This window comes from Cebus imitator, unplaced genomic scaffold, assembly GCF_001604975.1.
Source record: "Cebus imitator isolate Cc_AM_T3 unplaced genomic scaffold, Cebus_imitator-1.0 Scaffold571, whole genome shotgun sequence".
In the NCBI taxonomy this organism is placed as follows: Eukaryota; Metazoa; Chordata; class Mammalia; order Primates; family Cebidae; genus Cebus; species Cebus imitator.
Window position 1 is genome coordinate 1,878,243 of NW_016107886.1, and position 19,078 is coordinate 1,897,320.

Genomic DNA, 19,078 nt, shown 5'->3' on the forward strand with positions numbered 1-19,078 from the left:
GCCGGCCGCACAGTGAGGCCAGGACGGGGGAAGCGCCGGGCTGGTGTAGCTAGTGATGAAACTGAGGAGCCCGTGTGATTTCCGGGATGGGGAGTGTAGGATGGGAAAGAGCAACGCGACAGCCTAGAAACATGGTGTGAGCAGCTGGGAAACCAGATGCCACTCACGGAGAAAAGCATCTGCAGAGAAGCCAGTGGAGAGGAGGGTCAGAGACACTCAGTTTGAAGAAGTTACCATGAGATTCCTGTGAGGTAAACAATGGAGAGCTTGAATAAGCAGTAGAGTCTGAAGTTCAGAAAAAGAACTGGGTGAAGAGAGAGATGGCGTGGTGGAATTATTAATATACGTAGTAATCAAAGCCAACAGAATGTATAATTAGAGAATGGAAAGAATGGGAAAAAAATAGAGCTTAGGTTAGAACCACCCCCAGACATCAATATATTAAGGACAGAAGATAGCTGCAAATAATCTGGACATGGGGTAACCAACAGAATAAAAAATACAAAAGCAAAAACAAAACAGAAAAAAGTGCGAGTCAGAAAAACCAAGGGAGGAATATTTTAATGCCCATTTGTTAAGGCTTGTGGATAAGATCATACATTCCTATTAACTTTTTAAAAAAACTATTAGGTGATCTATTGAACAGTTAAAACTTAAGATACAATGCCCCTTGCTTCCTTAACTATAATTCACTATTTTATATATAAAGACTGCCCTTCAACTAATACAATTAAAAGCAATCTACTATATTAAAAAAATTTATAGTCTTTGACATGCTAGCCCCAAAGGGGAAAATAGAACTTAGTAATAAGTAGCTAATTGAGTTCAAATCATCACACAAGTATTCAGTAAGCAGGTTCCATGAAGGAAAACGTGATCTGAGTTACAAACTGTAAAGACGCCGAGTAATGAACAGTAAATCCACTTGGCATATGGGTGACTGTGAATTTAAGAAAAACCTCAGAGTAAAGATTCTCTATTTGCATAAATATAGCAATATTTTCCCTCTGTGTTTCTGTGTCACAAGAAAGTACTAGACAGATTTTATCCAAATGTTAGAGAACATGTTTGGAATCATTTGACTTAAACTATAAATTACACAGCAGAGAGCAAATGCCTGTAGGAACAAGGGCCTCTGAGAAGAGACTGCAGCCAGCTCCCAGGGTAGCTACAGGTGTGGAGTCCTGCGTGAGCCACTGCTCACTGGCCACGTGAACTCTGACAGCAGAGCTCCAGGTGGGAAAGAAACAGAAGGAATTGATTGAGTGATTAATTAATGATTAATAAACCTGAGCAATGCAGAGCTGGACAGCAAAGACTGATCATTGAAAGTTAACTTTGGCTGAAATTATTATACTCTGGAAATAGTGCAGTGAAAATAAGACTTGCAATTACCTTTCAAAAAATAGATAAATACAGATTTCATTCGTGCTTAACTTTTGCTATGCCGGTATTATTGCCTCTGAAACAGAACTAGAGAAAGGTTTTTTTCTTCTTTACCCATTCACTGAAGATTATTGGTATCCAAAGTTCATTTTGTTCAACTTTTTATTCAAACTTGTAGTTTTCTTCTCCTTTGGGTATCTTCACTGGCTACTCCATTCAGCAGTGTGTTTTGTAACCATTTCTTTGTCTGTTCTGCAAATCCATTCCAAAGAATCCCAAGGCTCATTTTCTTCAGCAGCATGAGATCCGTGCCAAACCTATTACAGTCCTATGTATTCTTCCTCTTCCACCTACATTTATTTTTTTTTCCTTTTTCTGAGAAGCCATTGATTTTCTTTCCTTTGTAAGTTTAAGTTTCAAATAAACCTAAGAACAGTAACAAAACTAACTATGCATGGCCAGGTGTGTGTTTGCCTTGGCAACTTTTCAGATACGAAAATAAGTATTCTTTTTAACGACGGAGGCTCCTGTAACAAAGCATACGGTTGAATAAATAATCAGTTAGCTTTGTTGTGTATGTGAGAATGGCCACACATTAACAGATTGGAAAATAATGTGTTTCGACACACAAAATTATGTTTAAATTTGGCTTTGCTCGGCCTAGGGCATGCTTAATAAGTGCTGTCAGTACCTTCGATTTTCTCTTCCCTCCTCTTACGACACTTTGACATCAGGTCTTATCTAAAGTGTCTTTTCTTCAAGCTCATCTGATTCAAATGGCTTTTCTACCCTGGTCTCTTTCTTTCCCATAGCGCTGATATTTTCTGCATAGCACTTTATAAACATGAGTAAGAAATTGCTCTCATCCTCGGAGCTGGTTCTTAGTCCCCTGGTAGAGACAAACATGCACTTTAGAGCTGCGAGTTGGCCCGTGTGTTCAGTGTGGGAACCGCATTTCCAGCAGAAGCAAAGGATATTTCAAACAGGCAGCGTCCTGTGCCTAGCACGCAGGTGCCTCAGTTGGGGCATTTTGTAAAGAAGAAAAATCTTACCAGATGGGAAGACTTAACCTTGAAAGCATAATTGGAGCCAGATAATAAAAGTCCTTTTCATTTTGTCCTATAACCAAGAAAAAGCCATAACAGGGGTGTGATATACTCAGTTCAACTACTCTGGCTTTAAAAGTGTTAAATGAGATTATGTGAAACTGCTTTGAAACAGGAATGTGGTATAATTTGAGCATACAGAAGCACTTCAGTATTTAAAGTTACAATTCTTTTATGGTACTTAATTTTGTCAGCTCCTAGTTACAGCACCTGTCCTAACTCTGTGATGCTACCGTGATTCACTTTTAAGAAGCTTGTCATTGTTAGCTCGTGAACAAGAACAAAAACTTCCCTGCTGCGATCTCCTCTTTTCCACACCCAATGATAAGGAGAAAAGTTGAGATCAAAAGGAAAACATTTATGTGTGATCCCAGAGAGTTGGGTTGAGTCATCTTCAGTTAATAAAGGGGCGTGAGTCTGGTTTAAAATACAAAGCAGATCAAGAAAGATCATTTCACAAAAAATAGGGTAAAGTCATGTTACTGGAAGAAAATTTTCATCCTTCAAGTAGACTCAAGTCCTACGATCTTAAAACCTCAAACCCCAACCCATTAGCGCATGAAGTAGTGTACTGTGACTTTCTCTACTAGAGATTCCCATCTTTCCTGTTCAGAGGGAGCCAAGTTCCTTGGTTTGATGTCTATTGTTCTCGCAAATGTTTCTTATACTTTTACTTCCTGTTTCAAAATCAAATCAGTAGAATAAGCTTTGAGACTTCCTAGTTTCACAAAATTAGTATCATTCTGCAACCCTATGTGTTTTTAACTTCAGAATATATTTTTGAGCACATCTGAAATGGTACAGGTACTACTAGTTCATATATTATCTCTGTTAGCACATTGCTCCATTTTATGAATATGCCATGCTGTTTTTTCCATTTACTTTTCCAGTGCAGGGCACTTAGGTCATTTGCAGTATTTTGTTACAAGTAAAAACATGACAATATGTTTTTATTCTTGTCTTCTTAAAGTAAAATTGTTTGGATAAAAATATGTCATGTTCAAATTTATTGCATTTTGATGTGTGTTTCTTGTCATCTTAATGCATTTCACACCAGCCATGTATACCCGCTTTCATTTCTTTGTTTCATTGCTAGCACATGGTATTATGGCACTTTTTATATTTCGCATATTATTTTTGAGACCATATATATTTAAGTTTACTGGCCATTTCTGTTTTCTTTTTTGTGAAATGACTACCAGTCTTCCTAGATTCAAATCCTAGCTCTCAACTGATTTGCTGTTTGAATTTCAGCAAATTATTTATTTAACTTCTCAGTAAAATGGTATTAGTTATATCACTTACCTCATTGGAATGTTGTAGGGATTAAATGGCTTAATTTACATAAAGCTTTTGAAACAATGTTTGGCCTATATATACAGTATACAAATATAAGCTGTTATTATCTCATTGGGATTTTAATTTGCATTTGCCTGATGATTAGTAATAATAAGGATTTTTTTTTCAGACACCTATTGGCTCTTGTCTTTTTGAGAAATGTCAGTTCAAATATTTTGCTCATTTAAAACAAATTCAGTGATTTGTTTTCTTGCTTTTGAGTTATTTGAGTTCCTTATATATTTTGGGTATTAACCCGTTATCAGATGTATGTTTGCAAATACTGTCTCCTATCCTACAGGCTGTGTCTTCACACTGTTGACTATTGCCTTAGCTGTGCAGAGGTTTTTCAGTATGCTGCAATCCTGTTTGTTTAGGTTCGCTTTTGTTGCCTGTGTTTTTGGGGTCATATCCAAAAATCTTTGGCCAGTTGTGTGTTGAGAAGCTTTTTTCCTATGGCTTCTTTTAATAAATTTAAAGATTCAGGTCTTAAGTTTAAGGTTTAATCTATTGTGAGTTGATTTTGTATATGGTATAAGATGAGTCCAATTTTATTCTTCTGCATGTGATATCCAGGTTCCCATCACAATTTATCAAAGAGACTGTCCTTTTCCTATTGCATGTTCTTGGCATCTTTGCTGAAGATTAATTGACTAAAAGGCATTGATTTATTTCTGGACTCTATATTCTGTTTCATTGTTCTATATGTGTCTTTTTATTCCAGTATCATGATGTTTGACTTACTGTATCTTTGTAGTATACTCTGAAATCAGGTAGTGTGATGCCTCCAGCCTTGTTCTTCTTGGTCAGTGTTGCTTTGGCTAATTACAGTCTTCTGTGGTTTTATACAAATTTCAAGATTTTTTTTTCTATCTTTTTCTGAGAAAAATGCCATTGGAATTTTGATAGGGATTTCATTGAATATGTAGATTGCTTTAGTTAGTATGGACATTTTAACACTATAAATTCTAATCCATAAACATGGCCTGTCTTCCTATTTATTTATGTTTTCTTCAATCTCTTGTATCAAAGTTTTATAGTTTTCAACATACAAATCTTCCGCCTCCTTGGTTGAACGTATGAATAAGTGTTTTGTTCTTTTTGATGCTGTTGTAATGGGATCTTTTTTAAAATTTCTTTTTCAGATAGTTTGTTGTTAGTATATAAATTACTACTGATTTTTATATGTTGATTTTACATCCTGCAATTTTACTGAATTTGTTTATTAGTTCTAACAGCTTTTTGGTGGAGTTGTTAGGGATTTTCTCTACATAAAAAATGTCATCTGCAGAAACAGTTACACTTCTTTCTTTTCAATGTAGATGCCTTTCATTTCTTTTTCTTGCCTAATTACTCTGGCTAGGACTTCCTATACTATACTGAATAGATGTAGTGAGAGTGGGTTTCCTTGTTCTGTTCTCTATCTTGGGGGAAAACTTTTTAGTTTTTCACCTTTTTCACCATTAAATATGTTAGCTGTGGGCTTGTTATATATGATATCTATAATGTTGAAGTATAATCTTTCTATACCTAATTTGTTAAGAATTTTTATGACGAAAGGGTGCTGATTTTTTTCAAAATATTTTTCTGTATATATTAAGATAGCCATATGATTTTTATCTTTCATATGGCTAATGCTGTATATCACATTTATTGATTGTATATGTTGATACATCCTTAGATTCCAGGTGAAAATCTCACTTAATTATAATGAATGATCCTTGTAATGTGCTGCTGAATTTGGATTGTTAGTATTTGTTAAGGATTTTTGCATCTATGTTCATCAGGGATATTGGTCTGTAATTTTCTTTTCTGGCAGTGTCCCTCTCTGGCTTTGATATTAGAATCATGCTGATTTCATAAATTGAATTTAATAGTATTTCCTTCCCCTCAAGTTTTTGGAAGAGTTTGAGAAGAATTGATATTAATTCTTCCTTAAATGTTTGCTAGAATTTACCAGTGAAGTAATCAAGACCTGAGCTTTTTTTGTTGTTGTTGAGAGATATTTTGATCACTGATTCAATCTCTTTAATCATTATTGTTCTATTTAAATTTTCTATTTCTTCAAGAATCAGTCTTGGTGGGTTGTATGATTTGGTGGTAGGAATTTATTCATTTCTTTTGTGTTATCCAATTTGTTGGCAATGTATAATGGATCATAGTTTTTTCTTATAATTTTTTGTATTTCAGTGGTGTCAGTTATAATGCCTCCTTTTTCATATCTCATTTTAGTTATTTGAGTCTTTTTCTTTAGTCTAGCTAAAGGCTTGTCAATTTTTCTTATCTTTGCGAAAAACCATCTCTTAGTTTCACTGATATTTATACTGATTTTTAAAATATCCATTTCATTTATTCCTGCTCTGATATTATTTCCTTCCTTCTGCTGACTTTGGGGTGAGTCTACCCCTTGAATCTACTAGAACAGGACTGGACCTTGGGTTCACTGAAGCCTGTGGATGTGGGGACTGACCTGGAGCTTGAGCTGTCTTGGTGCTGGGACAGGCCTGGGAACCTGGGTCTGCAAAGGCCAGTCTTGAGCCTGTGTCCACGGGGCTGGCCTAGTACCTGAGATGATGGGGTTAGCATAGAGCCTGGGTATATGGAGGCTGACCAAGAGACTGGGTCTGTGGGTGCTGGCCTGAAGGCTGGGTCTACAGTGGCTAGGTCTCTGGCACCGAAATGGGTTTGGGGGCTAGAACAGCTGGGAGCACGCGGCCATGGGAGCCAGCCGAGAGCCTGGGGCAGCAAGGGCCAGCTTGATGCTGGGCAGACTTTCAGCCTGCATCTGCAGAGGCTAATCTGGATCTTGGGGCTGCTGGAATTAGCCCGGCACTGGGTTTCTCTGGGGTGTGCCTGGTGCTGGTGTCCACACAAAGTTGGGTGATGACTTCACTCTCCTTTCTCACACAGAGGGTATGTCTGTGCTGTGCTGCCTGGGCTTGGGAAAGGGTGACGTGGGTCACATGAAACTGTCCTTTTCACTCTCTTCAATGCATTTCTTAGTTCTGTACTACACGCAGTTGCCATAGTCTCTCACCTGGATTCTTTAATTCTTGCAGACGTATTTTCAAGTGTGGATATTTGTTCAAATTGATGACAACTGCTGAAAGGTTCTATTCCACCCTCTTGAAGACTGAATATTTCTTAAGATAGAAACTTCAAAATGATTGATTCGACAAATTTTTCATTCTAATATGAGATTTAATTTTATGATTTTTTTTCTCTAAACATTATGTAGTTCTGTTTTTAGATTTTGACGTGTTGTGCTTCATTACTACTCAGTTCAAAATACTTTCTTACTTCCCTGGTCATTTCTTTTTTGACATGAATTATTTAGAAGTGTATTGTTTGGTTTGAAAATATGGATGAATATTTTAAATATTCTGCTATTGATTTCTTTTTTGGGGGGGAACAGAATAATAAACACCTTTATTACATGAGTGAAGACAGAAAATAAGGATTTATTTGCCTTTCCAGGCCTTGATTTTCCTGTTAGAACTCAAACTCTTTGCCATCTAGCACATAGCTATCTGCTGGGCCTGATTTCTACTTTAATTCATTTGTGGACATGGACCATTCTTTGGTGTGGTTTTAATGTTTTTACATTTATTGAGATCTGTTTTATGATCTGTCTTATTCAGTGTCCCATGGAAAACCAAAAAGAATATACCTCCTGCTCTTATTGTGTGGAATTGCTCGATAAATGTCAAGATGGTTGGTGATGTTTTCAATTCTTGTGGAGCCTTACTCTCTCTACTTGATCTATTAATGATTGAGAATAAGTTGTTGAACTTTGGAAATACAGTTGTTGGTATGTATATCTAGCCATACAGTTCTACTAATTTTTGTTTTGTATATGTTGAAGCTGGGCTCCCAGATGCACACATAGACTAATCTTACGTCCCCTCAACCATTTTACCCTTATAATATTGTGAATTCAGCCTCTTTATCTCTGGTAATAGTCTTTGCTCTGCAGTCAACATCTTCTGATAATCATTCTAGCTTTCTTTTAATTAGTGTGAACATATTACATGTATATTTATGACATTGACTTATAAGTTTTAATGAATCTACATCTTTATATCTGAAGTGGATTTCTTGCTGACAGCAGGTAGTTGGGTCTTATTTTTTTACTCAACAATCTCTGTTTTGTAATAGGAATATTTAGCCTATTTATATATAACATGATTATAACATGATTAGGTTTAAATCTGTCATCTTGCAATTTGTGTCATTTTTTCATTTGTTTCTTTGCTCCCTTTTTCTTTCCTTCCCTATTCTAGATTGATTATATTTTATAGTCCTATTTTATCTCCATTTGCTTATTAGTTATACCTTTTTAAAATAGTGTTAGTGGCTCTTCTAGAGTTTATAATATCCATCTGTAACTTCATCCTCTAATTTAGGATGATATATCATTTCATACCTATGCAACAATCCTGCATGATCTGCACATGTACCCTAGAACCTAAAGTACAATAAAAAACATATAAACAAATAAATAAATACAATATGATGTATAAAGGAATACAATATATTCCTGTAACAAAAAATATATACAAACTATTTTATTCCCTTGAATACTGTTGGGCAGTACCCTGGGTTACAATGAGATGTTTTGTACTCAGTGTGCCTTTGGAGAGTTGCTTTTAAACTTTGTTATAGCAATATCAGAGCGGCTTTGAGTTTACAGCTAATTTGTCCCCACTACTGAGAAAATTCCTTCTGAGGACTCTGTCTCAATGCTCTTTCAATTAGCAATATTTCCTACTCTCATTTATGAGTTCTCAGCATCGTAGTATGCTTTGTTCATTTGGTTCTTTCTTCATCTTGAGTAAATCTATACATGCGTGTGCAGAACTGTGCTCAGCGGAAGTTTCAAGGAGACCCTCTTGCAGATCTCCAGGGCTCCGTCTTCAGCAGTGCTTCGCCCAAACTCCAGTGCTTGCCTCCTCAGCTTGGCAGAGCACTGCACTGCCTCATCCCTGCTCCTCACATTGTGGCTTTGAAACTTGTTCCAGGCATTGGCCTGGGCCTCTCACAGGCCACCTCGTCGGTATCCTGGGCTACCTGTTGTCCAAAGTCTGAAACGGCTTTTAAAACATATATTTTGATTATTTTTAGTGATTTTAGCAGGGATTGTTAATCCAGTTGTGGCTAGTCTTTTGTTGTGGAAGTCCTTCTTTAATTATTAAAGGCGCTTAGAATGCTACTTATTTTCTATATAATTATTCACTTATATAGTAATCCAGAAACTATGTCATATGTTCTTACAAGTTTTGGTAATTTATCTGTATGGTTTCTTGGATTATACACTTAGAATAGTAAATTGAATATAAATGTTGTCAATTTTGTCTCTTTCCCATTCTTTGCCTATTTTTTTATCTTAAAATTTTCCATATAAATTTGACAATTTTACTAAATGAGAAATGACATTTAAAATGCACTTTAAAACAAAATAAATTTTAAAAAATATATGCATTTTTAAAGTTTTAAAAAATCTTTTGTTTTGGCACTATGCTGAAAATCAAATATATCTTGCAGTAACCCAATATGCCAATTCATAAAATGTGGGTTAACAGGATTCTCAATTTAACATTTTCAAAGCTAATATTAAGATTGAGAGTTTCACATCTATGCTAGCACATACAAAAGCGCATTATAATCTGACATCCATCTCCATGTAGCTCACAAATTTGACATTGCTCCATAAAAGCTTTTAGATTCACATCCAACAGTGTCACACCCAAGGAATCACAAATCTGTCTTTGGAATATCTCCTCATAAAATCTTTATCTTTACACATACCTCTGGTATAACGTTTAATGTAACAGAACATTGCAAATACCTTGGTTCTTCTTCCTATGTTTAATGGGAATGCTTTTTCTAACTTGTCATCATTTAAGTCTGATGCATGTTAAAGTTTTTACTAGAAACTCTATTTTAGAGGAAAAAAATCCTTTCTGTTCCTGCTTTGAAAATGTCCTCTTTTGTTGTTATTTTTCTTAATGAGTCAGTATTACATTTTTAAAATTAATTTTGCCATTATAAGCATACTGTTTTGTTTACCTATTAAAAGAATATGTAAATGTGTTGTATTATGTTTTGTGATGTATTATCTTTATATTTCTGAGATGAACACTTCTTACTATAATTTTTTATTATAATAACAATATTAAGTTGCTGATAGCTTATTGAAAATTTTTGCATATGTAAGTGAGATTGGTATCTCATTTCTTGTGTTAAAATTGACTAGTTTCAGTATACTTAATAATCTTTTTAAGGATATGAGTAGTTTTTCATTCTCTTTAATCCTTTGATAAATATACTTTAATGATTGCTTTGTCTTCCTGATGTTCTGAAATTTCATCGTTTTTATCTGGTTATATTCCTTCCCTTGAAATCTACATGATCTTACTATAAACACTCCAGCCTTCTTATGTGCACTGCTTGCATGGTAGGTATACTTTTGTCAGCCAAGACATTCCTACTTCTTTATTTTTAATATGTTTCTCTTGTAGATAGCATAAAGTTGGATCTTGTTTTTTATTTCTTACAAGAATTTCTGCCTTATGAGTTAATGGTGGTCTAATGTAATTCTTGATATAGTTGGATTTATGTCTGTCATTTTCCTATTATGAGTTGCATTGATCTCCTTTGTTTTTGTACTTCCCTTTCTCCTTTTTGGCCTTCTTTTGGAATATAAATTTTTTAGAAATTTTATTTTATTTTACTTATTATATGTCTTTCATTGTGGTTGCTCCTATAATTACAATGAATCCTTACCTCCTCACAGTTTACACAGTTCATATTAAACCGCTTTATATATGGCGTACAAATGCTGGAAGTGAATAATCACTTTACTACACCCTGGGTTCTGATACTCCAGCTGTCACATGTAGTGTATTTGCATGTGCTGTAATCCCTGTAATACCGATTTTGAAATATTACAGGGATTGTAACACATGTAAATGCAATACATCTTACTTCTTCCAGTATATTCATGTCTCTTTATGGTTTTATTTTAGCCTGAAGAACTTCCTCTAGCATTTCTTATAGTAGAGATCAGCTTATTTCATTTCTGGGAAAATGTCCTCAATTTATCTACATTCTTAAGGAATATTTTCATTGAATATAGAATTCTTGGTTGACATTTTTTTCTTCTAGTATCTTTGAAAAGTTGTTTTTTTTTTTTTCTAGCTCCTACTATCTCTGATAAGAAGCCTGAGGTTATTCAAATCGTTACTCACTTACATGAAATTTATCACTTTCCACTGTCTTCTTTCTAGATGTTCTCTTTATCTTTAGTTTTCAGTAGTCAGTCTATGATGTACTAAGGCGTCTGTGTGTGTATGTGCATTAGTATGTATGTATTTGTGACTTTACGCTGTTAGGGTTCACAGAGTTTCTTGAATCTGTAAACTATGTCTTCCATCAAAATTATAATTTCAGACATTATTTCTTCAAAAATTTCTTCTGCTCTATTGTCTCATTTTTATCCTTCTGAGACACACACACACTTAACATTTTGATATTGTCTCACAGTTCTCTGAGGTTCTATCATTTATTTTTCTGAATCAACTTCCTTCTTATTCAGTTGGATATTTTATATTGAGGTGTCATCAAGTCACTAATTCTTCTGTCTTCTCTATTTTGCTGATAAGCTCATCCAGCAAAATTTTTATTTCAGATATATTTTAGTTTTCTAATTTTCATTTGTTATAGTTTTAACTTCTCTACTGAGATTTTCTATATTTGTTTTAACCATCTATTCCTTTCTATCCTTGAGCACAGTTATAATGGCTACCTCAAAATCTTTATCTGGATGGTCTCAGGGTTAGTCTCTGACAGTCTTTCTTTTTAAGAATGTTTATTATTTTCTGTTCTGTTGAGTATCAAGTAATATAAGATTGTATCTTGAACATTGTGATACATTGTAGAGACTCTAAATTCTAAATTATGTTACTCTGAAGGATTTTCATTCTTCTTATTAAAAAAATAATGTTAAGCCATAGCTGAACTCAAACTTCTGATTCTGTCTCCCTTGTGTGGGTAAAACCTTAGTTGGCCTTTTGAAATCTAGAGATTTGGACTGCTTTTTATGTGCAATTGTTTCCTTGTGATTTTCCTTTCTTCTTTGTAACATGCTCCTTCGCTTACCCACAGCTGCCGCTGCCCCAGACTTTGCCCCTGGTCTTTCAAGTCAGTAAGTCCATGAGTTTCCATATGACTTTTAACTGCTTTGTGTGGCATATCTGCAGACTGCCCTCATTCTAAAAGCAGTTAAAACAATGATGACAACAACTGGAGAGTCACATCCTACTGTTACCTTGTTCATAATTCCCTCCAGTATCTACTGGATCATCGTCACTCTCCAGTGCCTGCAGGTAGTTACTTTTTCCACATTTTGCTCAGAGTTGTCGTCTGTGGAAAGATTGGTTCAACAAAAATTTACTTAGCCACAAATGGAAGAGGAACACTTTTCTATTCTTCAAAATTAAAAAGGAAAAATAAAAAGTTTATATCTTAAAGTTTTCTAAAATGCATCTGCAAAATTACATCTGTGGTAACTTGGGGTATGGCAATTTAAATTACTGATTCGATTTCTAAAATTGTATTTAAATTTTGTAATTTAAAGAATAGTTTAGAATTATATTTTCAGAAAGGTATTAATTTTATCTTCTTCAAATGCATTAACTTAAAATTTTGATATATTATCAAAATATATAAATATATATATGTTCTACTGTAGTCACGACTCTTTTAGTTTCTGATATAGCTATATATACTTTTTTTTTCTTCCTGTCTTAGTTTGCTCAGGCTACTATTACAAAATACCTTGGACTGGGAAATACAGAAATAGAAATTTCTTGCTCAGGGTGCTGGAGGCTGGGAAGTCCAAGATCAAAGTATCAGCAGATTTGGTGCCTGGTGAGAGCTTGTCTTCTCCTTCATAGATGGCACCTTCTTGCTGTGTATTTACATGGTAGAAGGGCAAACAGTTCCCTCAAATCTCCTTGTAAGGATACTTATTAAAAGTGGTACTCCATTCACAAACAAGGAGCCCTCAAGACCTAATTACATCCCTAAGGCCACAGCTCTTGATACTGTCACATTGGGGATTAAGTTTTAACACATGAATTATTGGGAGGACACATGTATTCAAACCACAGCACCTCCCTTTAAGAGTTGGCTTAAATAATTATATATTTTAGTCATTTTTGGGGGGAAGGGTAAATAACTTTTGTATTTACTGATCCTCTTTCGTATTATTTCCTATTTTACTAAATTCTCATTTTTATATTTATATTTTTCTTTTTTCTTTAGACATGTTTTATTTTATTTAAAAAACTTAGGTCTTTGAATATACGTAATTTATTTATTTAAAATAAAAAAAATTATTTGAAAAATAATGTTTAGACTGTAAACATTAATGATAATGTTTCAAAATACTTTTTTATTTTATATTTTAATTACTTTAATGTATTTTCTTTTTCTTTAAAATGGTATTTATGAAAGCCTTTATACCAATCAATGGTATTAAAACATTTATTATATTTTCATATTGTTTTATATTTTAATTGCATTTATGGTCTAATACGTAGCTTGAAGTAGCAATATGGTACATATTTTATGGGTATATAACACACACACACACACACACACACACACACACACATATATATATATATATATATATCTCCTACATATGTGTAGTTTTCCCCTATGTATCATACACATTTTTCATGGCTCAAATCTTTGTCTTTTTGGTCATTTTGGGTGAATAAAGTCAAGAGAGAAGATAGAATGCAGACTCACAAAGAAAATAGTTCAAATAGTAATATAGAGAACGTGTCAGTTGGAGTGTTTGTGCACATGGAGAGTGAGAGGAAGGAGGTGATTCCAAGGCTTATGCTTTTCCAGGACCTCAAGGGGCTAATTTATTATAACAGGCATTTTCATCAAGTGGGATGCTGAAAGCACAATTATACAATGTTAGCATTAAAAGGGAAGCTTAAAAATTGCCTAGTCGTTTTTTTAATTAGATAAAGAAAGTTAACCAAAGTCCTGGAAAAGACTTGTATCAAGGGCTTTGGTTATGTTATTTTCTTTACACTAATAATTCCCAATTTTAACTTCTGACTACTAGAGTTTTACATTTCACTTTTTCAAAAAGCCAAATATCTTTAGCCTCAGAAACATCTCGAAACCTAAAAATGCCACTGTAGAAAGCCAATATGGCACTACTGGCTATCTCATGGTAGTAGGAAAATGTAGTTTAAGTCGCTGATATTGATGGTAACAATATCAGCGATTTAAACTATAACAAAAGGATAACAAAAGAAATCCTTCGTGAGAACTTTGGGAGCTATAGCTTTATAATATGCACATAATTAATTCATTCTGACATGAAAACATACACTTTGTCAAAATCTTTCAGTAGTTAGCGCATGATACTATTCAGGTGGTTTTGTAGGAGTCCAGGAATTAAGGAACATTTTTTTTCTACAAAGAATCTATACTGGTTTCTTGTTCACCACAATAGCCATTAATGGAAGCTGGCTTTAAACTGCATATAAGGCACCTTTAATAATAATGACGTCTCACTATGTAACACCACCTGAGGTTTGTTTTCCTTTTAGATATGAATAGGAATCATATCACTAGGCAGCTAAAAATTAAGCATCAAAAAGTAAATATTTTTTGAAAATACCTTTAAAAGTTATTTTCTGCCAGGCGCGGTGGCCCACGCCTGTAAACCCAGCACTTTGGGAGGCCGAGATGGGCAGATCACGATGTCAGAAGTTTGAGACCAACCTGACCAGCATGGTGAAACCCCATCTCTACGAAAAATGCAAAAATTAGCCAGGTGTGGTGGTGCACGCCTGTAGTCCCAGATACTCAGGAGGCTGAGGCAGGAGAATTGCTTGAACCCGGGAGGCGGATGTTGTAGTGAGCAGAGATCTCTCCACTGCACTCCAGCCTGGGCAACAGAGCGAGACTCCGTCTCCAAAAAAAAAAAAATTATTTTTACCTGCAGACAAAAGATGCAGTCTAATCAAGACAGCAAAAGTTATGTATGCTTTGGATAACATTACTTGTAAATATTAATGTTTCGAATAGTTTATAAATCATTGTTGTCTATAAGATCTCCAATTTACTGACAGATCTATGATTCAAGTCCGTTGAGTTTTTATTCTTTTTAATGTTCCAGCTTTCTTTCCTCTTTGTATAACCTGACAATAATTCAAAAAAGAAGAACCCACCCAATTCATATGCCTTGTTCTTAGGGTCATGGAAACGTATAAAATTTACATTAACAAAGCGAACTTCTTGACCAAGAAGTGCTTCATACTGGATTTCGACTGGGTCTCATCAGAGGTTTTATTTATTTATTTAGACAGAGCCTCACTCTGTTGCCCAGGCTGGAGTGCAATGGTACAATCTCTGCTCACTCACTGCAACCTCTGCCTCCTGGGTTCAAGTGATTCTCCCACCTCAGCCTGCTTAGTAGCTGGGACTATAGACACTCGCCATCATGCCTGGCTAATTTTTGTAGAAATGAAGAATCACCATGTTGGCCAGCCTGATCTTGAACTCCTGCCCTCAGGAGTTCACAGGCGCGAGCCACCGTGACTGGCCTATCAGATGTTATTAACATGTTAAGTATTCATCCAGCTTTAATGAGTGTTTTCATTTAAGATTGCATGGGCAGAAGTTACCACATTTAAATGTGAGGGAATCATTACATAAACAGCTGTAAATGTAAGTTTGCAGGTTATCCAAGCTCATTAAAATCTTTAACTTAAAACTATTTTCAATTTGTAGAATTAATATTGGCCTCAAAGATTATTTTGGCATTAAAATAGGCACAGTTAGAACTCTAAAAACATCTAATACATCATAAAACCCTTAGGTTTAGATAAGGACACTAAAGTCCAGGGAGTCTAAATTACTTGTCCAAGATGATTTATCTGGTTTCCAGCAAAATTTGCAGTAAAATTGTGTATTGCAATTTCTGTCATTCTTCTACCTATAATGAGAATACTGGACCTAGATAAATTTTGATTTTTTTTTTTTGCTTTCAACCTTTAAATTGTTTTTGTAAATTATTTTAAATAATTCATTGCTTTCTGTAAAAGCAAAACACTTCTAGAGGTTGATCTGCTGGGCTCCCATATCCCATTGTTGGTTTTGCCCCTTTAAACAGTCTGCTTCTAGATACAACTGTGTGGTTTAGAATGAGAATCTACTCCTGAAGATCAACCTCATTCTAAATTTAACCTCAGGGATACAATAAATCTACAAGAGATCTTGGGTGTTCAAATGTTAGCATTAGAAAACAGTATTTCCTGTGTCAGTTGGGAAGCTTTTAGATAATGAGAAACCAGAGTTCTTTCAATGTTTTGTTTTATTTTATTTTTTATTTTTATTATTTTATTTTTATTGTAGAGACAGAATCTCTCTCTCTGGCTTAGACTAGAGTGCAGTGGACTGAACATAGCTCACTGCCTGAAGCTTTTGGACTCAGTTGATCCTCCTTCCTCAGCCTCCCAAGTAGCTGGGACTACAAACATGAGCCGCCATGCCTAACTAGCTAACGATTTTATCTTGTAGAAATTGGGATCCTCTATATTAGATAGTCAGTTTGTCTCAGACTCTTGGCCTTGAGGGATCCTCTTGACTTGGTCTCCCAAAGCACTGGGATTATAGGCATAAACCATTGTGCTGATGTCTAATTTTTATTTTAATGATGTCTTTGTTTTTGAGCAGTTATCTTCCAGGAGAAAGGTATCTGGTATAATCTTGTTCCAGAATCCAGGATTCAAACCGTATGGCAATACTAATGGTTGAGAAGAAGGCTGATTTCCTTAAAGGAGGGAGCACAGCTGTCCAGAGTGATGCTGGCTTCATTTAACATGGGAGACATACTGGGTTAGTGGGAGGCGGATGATGATTTTAGTTTTTACATGAACTCTTTCTCAGTCACAGGCTAGTTGTTTAATAGGACAATGGTTAAGCGATCTGTGATTCATAACTCCACAGACAAAAGAAGATGTAATTTCCTGGTCTTTATTATTGAAATCAATAAGCAAATTATATAGGAGGCCATGCATATCTGAAATAATAAAGCAAAGTGGCCAGAAACCGTTTTTTCTATTACTCCTCTTTATTTCATGAGGACCCAGAGGAAGCTGGGACGTACAAAAGAAAGAAATCAGAGCGATTCCACTCTGCTGGTTGTTTACTGTAGCGGAAGCACACTGCACACAACTTGTGTTGTGTGAAATAAAAGTGCATAATAGGAAGCCATACTTTTTAAGGTGAACTATAGTGAATAATCAAAACAGTCCAGAAAATGTGTGTGATGTGATGTAGGTGCCACTATGCAGGAGGTCACAAGTGGGAATGGAAGGCAGCAGAGGACGACAGATATTCAAATATGGCATAAGCTGCAGGCTGAATGATTATGCTTAAATCCTCTCTTCCAGAGTAGCTCACCATATGCGGACTATGTTCCACGTTTTTGCTTCATAAATTATGTAACAAAAAATGCTTTGCACATAAATCATGTTTTGTTAGGCTCAGCTCCAGTGGGTCCATGTGACTTATTTTAAGTCCAATCTCAACGTTTTCTTTTTGTCCCTCACCATGAATTCTTTCTTTTTATCACAATCTATTCCTTAGTGCCTTAGTTTCATTTTGGCATTATCGGTTACCTAATATGCTTCCATAAAAAATTCTTAGAAAAATAAAATTATTTTGTATTTAGGGTGAATTGAACACATCAACGCTCTACTTAAGCAAGAAAATATATTGAAAGCAGATTATATTTCTTTTAGGCAACGTACTCATGTTTTATGGGCATACATTTTAAAGATGCATATATTTACATATACGCATCTATATATATATTTATACCACTTATTTTAATCACAATGTTTTATCTCACGTTATTTATTTATACAACAAAATGTGACTCAGTCCAAATACACATGTGTGAAGATCAGTGGTAAAATCCTGGGATGATTTTAGTGTGACAACCGTGGAAGCAAGTGGCTCTGTGATATGGATTTTTTAAAGAGGAAAACAAGCCACGCAGGCCAAAAAGTTGAGAAGTTTCCCCTAAAATTTCCATTATTTTTCCTCAGAGGATCCGCACACCATAGATACACAGTGAACACAGAAATATGCAGCGTACCGGCGTTTAAATTTGGAAGAGATGTTTGGCGTGATTCAGCCTTGCCATGTTCCCTTATTGTTGAGGAAATACAGATCTCGAGAAGTCAAATGACTGACTCTGGGTCACAAAGTTGCTCCAGAACTCAGGTTTCCCAATTCCCTCACTTTAATGGGCAGGACAGAGCCTGAGGGTTCAGGCAGAACTGGGCTTGGATGTCACCTGTGTGACCCTAGACCCAAGGGGCCTAACTTCTCTGGGCCCAGCTTTCCTCACGGGTCATGGAAACACTCTGGAGATGGAAGCTGCTGTCTTTCAAGTTGGATGGCTGGGCTGAAAATGTATGTGAAATGCCCATCTCAGCCCCAGAGTGTGTCACATGTACCGCAGGCTGGTAGCTATAGTGGTGCCTGGGCTTGATACAAACTCGGGCAGAGGAAGAAAAGTTCCACAGAGTAGTTTGGCTTTTCCTTAGCCACTTATTTTAAAACCACTAATTGGAGTCTGCCATTGTTCAGCTTTATTTTACAGATAAGCATACTGAATAATTAAAAGCACAATTCACTTGCTAATCTTTATTCCCTAATTCTGATTTAGCCTTGGTCAGAGAATACAGAGCAAGACGAAAAACTGAGTTAGGAACACTAGGAAACCGAGGCAAATTTTTGGACTCAGTGCCCCAAGCTGTTCTAAATGTAGTAGAAGAATGAGGCAGTGCTCAGGCTCTCACAATTGCACTCTACTGTATCATGGTTCTCTCTGGTATAATTGTGATATTTATAAAGTATCTTGGCCCTCAGCTACAGAATTAAGGCAGTTTTAAAATTTAGCAGGAAAATGTATTGTCCACCATTTGAGCGGCAAGGCAATAATATATAATCAAAATGGAAGGTGAGTTCTGTCAGAGCTGGAGATACAGGCATGAGGGTGTGATCTGAGGGAAGAAACGAACCCTTGACCATGGAGATGTGTTCAGCTACGAAATTCCACCTAGGAGGTAGAAAAATATTTGCTATCTTTTTCTTCTCCTTTTCTTTAAAGAGAGGAGTAGCTGCAGAAATATTAT